The 10,837-nt window shown below is 42.8% G+C and overlaps 1 long non-coding RNA gene across 1 annotated transcript; it reads right to left on the reverse strand.

The window, feature by feature from the left end:
- Nucleotides 1-6,863: 6,863 nt before the first annotated feature.
- Nucleotides 6,864-9,335, reverse strand: LOC127300584 (uncharacterized). The gene is made up of 2 exons (XR_007851399.2): nucleotides 8,950-9,335; nucleotides 6,864-7,328 (listed from the first exon to the last, which is right to left on the reverse strand). It is a non-coding gene; the product is annotated as an uncharacterized lncRNA (long non-coding RNA).
- Nucleotides 9,336-10,837: the final 1,502 nt, after the last annotated feature.

The following is a 10,837-nucleotide window of genomic DNA, read 5'->3' on the forward strand; positions in this document are numbered from 1 at the left end:
CCTTGTATTTAGTCCATGAATCAATACTATTCTTAGGCAGAGATAGCAACCAATCTTTAGCTCTTCCTCTTAATGAGAAAGGGAACAATTTTAATTTTATAATGTCACCATATACATCTTTATACTTTTGCATTTCACATAGTTCAACAAAATTATTGAGATGGGCAGCAGCATCATCAGAACTAACACCAGAAAATTGCTCTCGCATAATAAGATTCAGTAAAGCAGGTTTAATTTCAAAGAATTCTGCTGTAGTAGCAGGTGGAGCAATAGGTGTGCATAAGAAATCATTATTATTTGTGGTTGTGAAGTCACACAACTTAGTATTTTCAGGAGTACCCATTTTAGCAGTAGTAAATAAAATAGACTAGATAAAGTAAATGCAAGTAACTAATTTTTTTGTGTTTTCGATATAGCAAACAAGATAGCAAATAAAGTAAAACTAGCAACTAATTTTTTTGTATTTTGATTTAGTGCAGCAAACAAAGTAGTAAATAAAATAAAGCAAGACAAAAAACAAAGTAAAGAGATTGCGATGTGGAGACTCCCCTTGCAGCGTGTCTTGATCTCCCCGGCAACGGCGCCAGAAAAAGAGCTTGATACGCGTACAGCACGCGTCCGTTGGGAACCCCAAGAGGAAGGTGTGATGCGTACAGCGGCAAGTTTTCCCTCAGTATGAAACCAAGGTTTATCGAACCAGTAGGAGCCAAGAAGCACGTTGAAGGTTGATGGCGGCGAGATGTAGTGCGGCGCAACACGAGGGATTCCGGCGCCAACGTGGAACCTGCACAACACAAACCAAGTACTTTGCCCCAACGAAACAGCGAGGTTGTCAATCTCACCGGCTTGCTGTAACAAAGGATTAGATGTATAGTGTGGAAGATGATTGTTTGCAGAAAACAGTATAACAGTAATGCAGTAGATTGTATTTCAGTATAGAGAATTGGACCGGGGTCCACAGTTCACTAGAGGTGTCTCTCCCATAAGATAAACAACATATTGGGTGAACAAATTACAGTTGGGAAATTGACAAATAGAGAGGGCATGACCATGCACATACATATTATGATGAGTATAGTGAGATTTAATTGGGCATTACGACAAAGTACATAGACCGCTATCCAGCATGCATCTATGCCTAAAAAGTCCACCTTCAGGTTATCATCCGAACCCCTTCCAGTATTAAGTTGCTAACAACAGACAATTGCATTAAGTATTGCGCGTAATGTAATTAATAACTACATCCTCGGACATAGCATCAATGTTTTATCCCTAGTGGCAACATCACATCCATAACCTTAGAGGTTCTTGTCACTCCTCCAGATTCACGGAGACATGAACCCACTATCGAGCATAAATACCCCCTCTTGGAGTTACAAGCATCAACTTGGCCAGAGCATCTACTAGTAACGGAGAGCATGCAAGATCATAAACAACACATATATATAAATTGATAATCAACATAACATGGTATTCTCTATTCATCGGATCCCAACAAACACAACATATAAAATTATAGATAGATGATCTTGATCATGTTCGACAGCTCACAAGACCCGACAATTAAGCACAATGGGGAGAAGACAACCATCTAGCTACTTCTATGGACCCATAGTCCAGGGGTAGACTACTCACACATCACTCCGGAGGTGACCATGGCGGTGTAGAGTCCTCCGGGAGATGATTCCCCTCTCCGGCAGGGTGCCGGAGGCGATCTCCTGAATCCCCCGAGATGGGATTGGCGGCAGCGGCGTCTCTGGAAGGTTTTCCGTATCGTGGCTCTCGGTACTGGGGGTTTCGCGACGAAGGCTATTTGTAGGCAGAAGGGCAGGTCAGGGGGCCACACGAGGGGCCCAGGAGATAGGCCGGCGCGGCCAAGGGCTGGGCCGCGCCGCCCTAGCCTCTGGCTGCCTCGTGGCCCCACTTCGTTGACTCTCCGGTCTTCTGGAAGCTTCGTGTGAAAATAGGCCCCTGGGCGTTGATTTCGTCCAATTCCGAGAATATTTCCTTACTAGGATTTCTGAAACCAAAAACAGCAGAAAACAACAACTGGCTCTTCGGCATCTTGTTAGTAGGTTAGTTCCAGAAAATGCATAAATATGACATAAAGTATGCATAAAACATGTAGATATCATCAATAATGTGGCATGGAACATAAGAAATTATCGATACGTCGGAGACTTATCATGTATCCCTTGTAGATGTTGGCGCTGAAGCGGTGCACCTGTCTCCGACAGTCCTCCCAGTCGTCGTAGACTCCACGAACCCTCCCCTTGTACACAACATATGTCGTCGGCATCTCCATGCACAAGAAAAATAAAACGTCAGTACCAATGCAATTAACAAGTGCCAACTCAAATAAGAGACAAATAGTATGAACTAAATAGCATGTGCCTCATACTTTATCGGTCGAAACAAATATTAACATTCAGGGATGGGGTAAGTGAAGTCAAGTAGGATGCACAACAGATTGATATTTGTGCCATCACACTAGGTTCATTCACCCCACCCCAGAGTGAAGTGACCGAACATTCTAATCATCGGCCAATGTAATTAAGAAGTGTCTACCTCGGAAATTCAATTCGGCTCCTGGGTGCATATGCTCCCTCTACCAACAAAACATATTTCGAAATGTGGAAATTTTTTGATAAAAAATTCTACATGTACATCTCCATAATATATGTGTATGCGTCAAGTTTCACGAAAAAATAATATTTTTTGTGGTCTATGTAAAAAAGAGAAAACTTATCCTGTGAAAAACACTGTTTTCAGCACTGAATTTTGTCTTTTTTTACACACGTTACATGATAAGTTCATTTTTTATGAAACGACTTTGTGAGTGCGTAGCACGTGAAGATGTACATGCGAATTTTTTGTTTCAATTTTTTTGAAATTTAAAATATGTGTAAGATGCATTTTAAAATATAGGGAGCATATGCACCCAGGAGCCGAATTGAATTTCCGAGGTAGGGAGTGGTGTTTTGGGAACTAAATAGCGTGCCTCATACTTTGTTGGTCGAAACAAATATTAACATCCAGGGATGGAGTCAGTGAGGCTAGGTAGGATGCACAATAGATTGATATTTGTAGCCATCACACCAAGCCTCACTGGATCCACCCCCGAGTGTACGAGTGACCGAACATTCTAATCATAGTCCAAATACGAGCCAAATAAGGGTCGAGTAAATGCAAATGATTAAGGTAATTCCTGGGCCTGGCCCGGATCGGGTGAGCCTAGGCCAGGCTCTATCGCCGGCGCATCATCTTTGCGGGTGCGCCGGCACCAGTTGCCACCGACGCATGAAAAAAGTGTTGCGCCGGCAGTACCACTTCCACCTATAGGTGTTTTCCTAGTAGTGTGGCCATTAACTTTTCTTTCAGTTAATTAATGAACGCGCTTACCCACTATCACTATAGGAAATTGGTAATTGCATATGTCCATGTTAAGTTACGGCTCCGACAAACATCTTATTTGTCGTGTGCCTCATTTTTTCTCACAACAAAGCTGCAAACTAGTCCTTGGTGGCGGGATTTTGCTCCTAATGTGGCGAATGGAAGGACATCCCACTTTGTGTGAACATATGACTCCCGTGCTTTCATCCATGAAAGTGAGGCTTGTGAGCTAGCCAATAGTGCCAGAATGTTCCTTCACAATTCCTCTATGATACCCAATGTCGCCAAATCCTGATGCTTCCTACTCCTATATAGAAACCGTAGAGGGTGTTGCATATGTAACATGTAGCTACAACTTAGCTATGCTCATTGTTTCTTCTTTGGTAAAACTTAGATACTTTGTCTGTGAGTAAGGATACTAGCTACTTAGGTTTTCTCTTAAATAGGAAGAGCAATGGGTCACAACATGTGGTGCAATAATGCACATGACATGTACGCATATAGATGTCGATAGGTAATGAGCAAAATAATGTTTACTGTAAAAAAAAGCATTAGAAAACATTATCACCACCCCTTGTACAAGGTGTTACTAGTCCATACAAGTAACATTTTGTGCATTTGTGGATAATTTCCAGCAAGTATGATGTTTCGTGACACCCTTACAAAAAAACAGCCTCAAACCATAGGTTTACCTTACAGGCATAGTATAACTAGATAGAAAAATTAAAAACATTATCATAATAGTAGCCCGTTTGGTTGAGTATTATGTATGTAAGTATTGGTCTTGATTTAAATACCTCCTTCCAAGCATTTATTTCATTATCTGTGCTTTTTTACTTGTACTTTTCTTTGTGTATTGTATTACTTACACTTGCATGTGCGTCATAAGTTATGATCCATAAATTTTCATGAAAATAATTTGCAAGCTGGGACTCAAACGACGGTCATCGAAATGTCAAGAGTAGATTGAAAAGCTCAAAGTGATTTACCGCTCACTCCACACTCTCTTATTTATCCTTTTACAATTATATTTCTTCCAAATCCAAACAATTTTTATTAACTTCCCCCGTGTAAATTGATTCGATTTCAGAAATTTTGGTCCCATGCTGCTATAAGTACAAAATTTTATATATCAAAATCCTAACCCTTGTGTAAGGGCGTAGAAACGACAAAGGGTGGTCACAGACATGATATGCATACTGAGGAAAATGGCCGCACGGGAGTCCTTTCCACATTGTTGCTTCAGATGTATTTTCAGTTTGGACATTATACAGTGCACACGATCTTAGGCTCACCTTATTGGGGAAACAACATTGCATTTTGCACGTGGTGCTAATTCTTTATTGATTTTTTGTTGTCCCTAAATTTATACCCTTCATGGTTTTATTCTCTCAATACCCATCCTGAGTAACATTTGCCACACCACTATTTTTTGGCTCTCATTATGTGATAGCTGCTTTGCCTTAATTATGTGTATAATTCCAATTTTGATATGATTTATCTACTCGTCATCATATAGAGAAAACTCTGAAGGCTGCATTTACACATTCTCTACATGATTTATCATGTTCCTCTAACTGTTTACTGTTTGTTGACTGTGCTAATGTAATTGTCAAAACCAGTCACACTTAACTCAGTGAGAATCACAACACCATGAACTCTATAAAGAAGCTTGTGTTGCAGTTTGGGCAGCCAGCTATGGAAGAAAACAACCCAGTTAACGTGAATCTTGTGTGGCCTAGTGCCAATGCTAATGTGGCAAATGAGAGCACATGTGACTCCCGTGCTCTGATCTAGAAAAGTGTCGGCTTATGAGCTAGCCAATGGTGCCAGATTGTTCCTTCGCGAGAGTGGAATGGTACCCACTGTTGTAAAATCCTGATGCTTCCAACTCCTATGTACACTGTACTCACAATTTGGTGTATGTGATATGTTGCCAACTTAGTTTTACTCATTGTTTCTTCTCCGGTAAACCTTGGATGATTTGTTTGTTAGTAAGGATACTAGCTACTTGGTTTCTCTCTTCTTAGATAGAAAGAGAGTAATATGTCATAGATACCATGTGATGCAATAATGTACAGCCGTAAATGTTGGCAAGCAATAAGCAAAAGAAGGTGTGCTCTGAAAAGCAATTGTAAATATTACCACCACCCCTAGTATTTTGTTAATCGTTGAGCATTTTGTTGAGTTTTATCATGTATGCAAGTATTGGTTTTGATTTAAATACCTCCTTCCGAGCATTCATTTTCTCTACTTTACTTGCTTGAACTTTTCTTTGTGTGTCGTGAATTGTATCTTGATTCAGTAGCTATGGTTCCGTTGCATTTTTTTGCTAGTTACACATAGAATTGAGTGACGTCATCTGACCAAGAATTAAGTTAATTCTAGATTTCTAGATGAACCGAGAACTGGCCGCCTCCTCGATCCTTTGTTTTATCGCACCCTACATATTTTCAGACGGTTCCATTCCAGCTGCATCCACGCTTGCATAAGAGCATCTCTACCAGAAGTCTCAAACCGCAAATCCTAAATAGTATTTGCAGGTCAAAAAAATCGTGATTTGGAGGCCGAAAAATGCCTCCACGGACCAGACCCCGCAAATAGAAACTGTAAAATAGCATATTCCCGAATATTTCACCTAGGTGATAGTTTTTTTTTACTCCACCTTCTTCTTCCCAACCCACCCCGCGCCGCCACACCACGCCGTTGGCCCGCGCTCGGCCGCCCCGTGTCGGCCACGCCCGTGCCATGCCGGCCGTAACCCGCCCGCGCGCTGGCCACCATGCCGTAGCCGCCAGTTGCTGGCCACGCTCTGGCGAGTTTGTCGGCGAAATATGGCCCGGTCGAATTACGTGGAAGTTCGCCGGAATTTGGCCGGACTCTGGCGAGTTTTCGGCGAGCTGTGTTGGAGCGAGCTGCCGTGAGAGCGTTGACCGTATTCAGGTTGGCCTTCAAAAAAAAAAGGTTGTTTTACGGTACCTTTTACCACTCCTGGGAAGGAGAGAGGTATGATTTGCCAACGGTCAGGATTAAGTGATTTAGATTAGGTCCGGTAGCCCAACGAAACGTAGATAACAAAAAAAATAGTATTCAACCAGCCCAATAATTAGAGAGAATTCTCCAAGCCCAAGCACATGACGCCTACGTCAGAAAAGACGTCGCCACCGTATCAGCCCGGCCCGGCATCGCCAGCGATCGCCGTTGCGACCAGATCGGTCAGGTGCTACATCGTCATGGACATTGTTCTAACCGATCCTGACTTAAATTGGTGTAAGTGTGTGTTTTTGAGCTTAACATGTTCGAGTGTATTTGCATCATATACTGAAAGTAATACAAGCTGGTTGCCCAGCTGTGTAGTCTTCAGTTAAGTTGAACAAGAGAAAGGCTATGGCTGGGCCTGCCGCAGCATGTTTTCCCCAACATTTTATGAATTCAATATTCAATATCACGTATTGACATCTCAACGGATCAGAACTTAATATACAAATAAGTGCGTGTTTTTGAGCTTAACATGTTCAAGTGTATTTGCATCATCTACTGAAAGTAATACAAGCTGGTTGTGTAGCTGTAGTCTTCAGTTAAGTTGAACAAGAGAAAGGCTATGGCTGGGCCTGCAGCAACATGTTTTCCCCTCAGATATTATGAATTCAATATTCAATATCACTTATTGACATTTCAACGAATCATAACTTAACATACATATAAGTTAGTACAACAGCTAAGGCAATGACTACACTGACGGTCGCCACCGAAAATCTGATAATCTCTTCATAAGAACATCGTGCTCCTTTATCTTGTCTTGTGCAACATCTTTGTTATTATTTCTTTAGTTTTGCCTTCCAGCTCTTCTATCACCGCATCCTAAAATGCTAGATATGCTTCATGGTAAGCTTGGCATCACGTATTTGTTGTATAATCTTCTTTGAGTCCAGAACCTGCTCTTCCAAAACAACTATCAAAATACGCTGTTTGAATAGAATTATAAAAGCAATTTTGGTTCTATCTAGATAGGAAATGGGGACTATATCCAAACACTTTCAGAACTCGTAAGGCCCATTTACTCAACTGAGTTAAATGGAGAATGGGATAATAAAAAGAAATAGAAGCAAACTAGCATTTCAATTTAAAGCTGTTGTGCTTAAACATATTTAAGCTACAAGTAAACATGCTTTCAATGAGTCTTTTTTAGAGTACACTATTTTCCTGCAAATGTATATTTCAGATAAGGAAACAAGCCTGAGAAACAGCTTGAACAATAAGGCAGTATCATGACACAAATAAATGGTTAAATAAAACAACTACCTACATATGAACGGCAAGTGCTCGGTAAAATACAACAATAGATATTGAACCAACAGTTCAACATACCAAGTCCAACTGCATTTGGACCTTTCATGACCCTGAGCCTTAGGAAAGACTCGATGAACATCCTGCGACTACAACAAAACAAGGAACGGCTACTTAAAATCACAGAGAGGGAAAATGCACCCAAAATTCAGGGTTTTCTTGATAGCGAAGTTATGACAATTAAATAGCCACAAGAACAGTGAAAGTGAGTTAGTGACTGCAACTACAACTGGATTGAACAGATAAGCAACTAACTAGTACCGGGCTACTACACTCATTCTTTTTTTTTTACTTGTCCTTTGGCGTCAATGCAATCCCCAATAAACTACTTGGAGCATTGCTTTTTCTTAATAGAAAGCCTTTAAAAATCTTAATAAGTTTGATTATATATGCGTCGGAGTTTTAAGGGGGTTGACTGCATGCATTCTAAAATAACAAGTACAAGGGCTGGAAGAGTTCATGCCTGCTTTATAGAACAAGTTCATTTTATCTCGAAGCATGCAAACTAATTAAAATAAATTTTACCTAACACCAAACCAACATGTAAGAGCAGTATTTATTTTCTCTGATGGCCAAAACTAGAACTTTCTTTCAAGCTAAGATTAGGCATTGCTAATAATATGCAAGTTCATGCCTATTGCAGAAAATACTCCGAGTTCTTTAGGAGAACTCTCCAGCTTTTAAGGTTTCATTGAATTTAGCCAGATAACAATATATAGAGAATATTATATGCAAGAGACTGATCATAATTTTTTAAACAGTATTTCACTAGGTTATACACAAGCCACGAAAATTCCTAAGCATGGAACCTATGTGGGTAAGACATTTCTCAAAATCACAAGTATCTGACTCAATCATACATAATACCCAACACTACAGTATCTAACCCTTTAACTCATTCTTCAGGCATTATTTCAGGCCGAAAGTATCAATTACGTTGTTAACTGTTGTCAAATACACTCACTACTTCTACAATGCCTTAGGCTTGTTTCAGTCCCCTGTCTCATTCTTTCTCACAATACGCCAATTTAGCTAGGAGCCAGACCAATAATCACGTTGGCAGCTGCAATTTCTGGGTCAGAACAATAGCCGATACACACGTCTACAACTAGATCGCGCTGTTCTTCTACCAGAATTTGAGGCTTCGACCACAGCACGGCCTCCGGCCAGAGCGCATGTAAGAAGCAGTAGGGCATGAAGGGCATGAACCTAGACGAGCGCAATCTCCTCCTCCGCCGCAGCCACCGGAAGCTTTCCCAGGCACAGAGGGAGGAGTTCAGGGACGAGATGAGGAGCCGGCGGCGAGCTCCTTTCCGGCGGCCGCGGGTTCCTTTCCGGCTGCAGGAGGGCGATGGGGGACACGGATGGGGACGTGATGCGACGGATCAACAGCGGCGCAGTGGGGCAGCTACCGTAGAAGAACCCTCCTCCACTTTCGTCGCCGCCGTCGACGGAGATGCCCGGCAGGTCGACGACTCTAGGTAGGGGATGGACTTGGCGGCGGCCACTCCGTCGAGTGATACGGGACGGGTGTATCGCAGGACTGGAAGGGTAGAACCAATTGTTGGGCCTGGACCAGTCTATTGGGCTGAGCCCGTATACGATTTTTCCCTGTGTGGTGCGAAAATTCCCACCGGTATGTAACATACCGGTCAAGTTTTAGAGTGTGGTATGAAACTTCTTAGACCATTGGATGGACGGAAATAAATGACTGTCATTTAATTGGGGGTACCACAAAAGAACCCAAAAAATTGTTGTCGAAACCCCAACTATAGAGATTGCGGCCTTGATCTGCAAACAAACCTCAAAAAAGTTACAGGTTTAACCACTTTACGGTGTCTGGACTGGGCAAAAACATCCCAAATTCTCAAACCGATCTGCAAATATCCAGGTTTGACCAATTTGAGAGATCTGCTAGAGATGATCTAAACCATTAGAAGCTGCTCCACGAATGCAACTTTTCTTTCTGAAATCGAACACAACAATTTCGATGCCATATATCCCCGCGCGCACTTAGGCCGGCCCATGCTATCCTAGTAGAACTGATCGAAAACAACACAAACCACATACATGCATAATCTTTTTTTTTTTGAACAAGGGGAAGGCCCAGAAGGGCCTAGCTGCATTAATTCTGTCGGTGGGAGTACAAGGTACAGAGGAACCCAGAAAAAAAGGAAAGTACAAAGCAGTCCTCAAAAATAACAGAAAGGACCCTAGAAAGATTACAAGAAAAGCAATCAGGTCCATCTTCTCCACCGTAGAAAGAACTCCACTGCCGGCCACGCATGGCAGCTCCGGGGACGGAACCACTTGGAGCAGCCAGCGCGATGAACGCCAGCAGGAATCCTTCGAAGGGCCTCCGCCATGGAGGTTGGTCAGACACTTGACGCACCGTCTGCATCAAGGCTCGGAGCCGCTGCCCGCCAGCACTTTGAGTCGGTCGCTGAGAAGCAACCGAGGATGAACTCCAAAGATTTGCAGTACACGATTTCCCCTGGTTCCTTCCAAAACTGAAGCCCACCATGTCGAAATCCTCCAACCCCTCGCCACCACGGCAGTCCAGCGGGAGAAGAAGAACAAAGGAGCTACAGCTGAAGAAAAGAACCACCATAGTCTGCTTATTGAAGAAGGCCATACCAGATCCGCCATGCCCGTCCAGCTTCCACCTTGCAAGCTTGACGGAAAGCTTCACTAGTAAGCGACCGGTGCCGCAGAAAAGCACCAAGACGACGAGCCTCCAGAAGATGGGGAGGACGGCCTTATTGATGGAGATGCCCCGCTCAAGATCCCTCGCAAGACACCGCTCTTGCCACCAGAGCAGGTCGACGAAGAAGCCAAAGCAGAGGATACGCCAGATCCGGCCGATGGGATTTGGCAACCGACTCCAAGACGCCATAAAGGACACAAAACACGAAGATCTGATACTAATATAACCTAAACTAAGACCGGCACCTCGCCTTAGTCCATCCCAAGCGGCATGCCGCAGAGATCGACCTCGGTTCGGCCCGGAGAAGAGGAAGACGCTCTCAGCTACTGTTCACTATGGAGAGAGGGGAAGGGATAGAATCACATACATGCATAATCGCGAGCGAGCTAC

Source organism: Lolium perenne, chromosome 5 (assembly GCF_019359855.2).
Source record: "Lolium perenne isolate Kyuss_39 chromosome 5, Kyuss_2.0, whole genome shotgun sequence".
Taxonomy (NCBI): domain Eukaryota; kingdom Viridiplantae; phylum Streptophyta; class Magnoliopsida; order Poales; family Poaceae; genus Lolium; species Lolium perenne.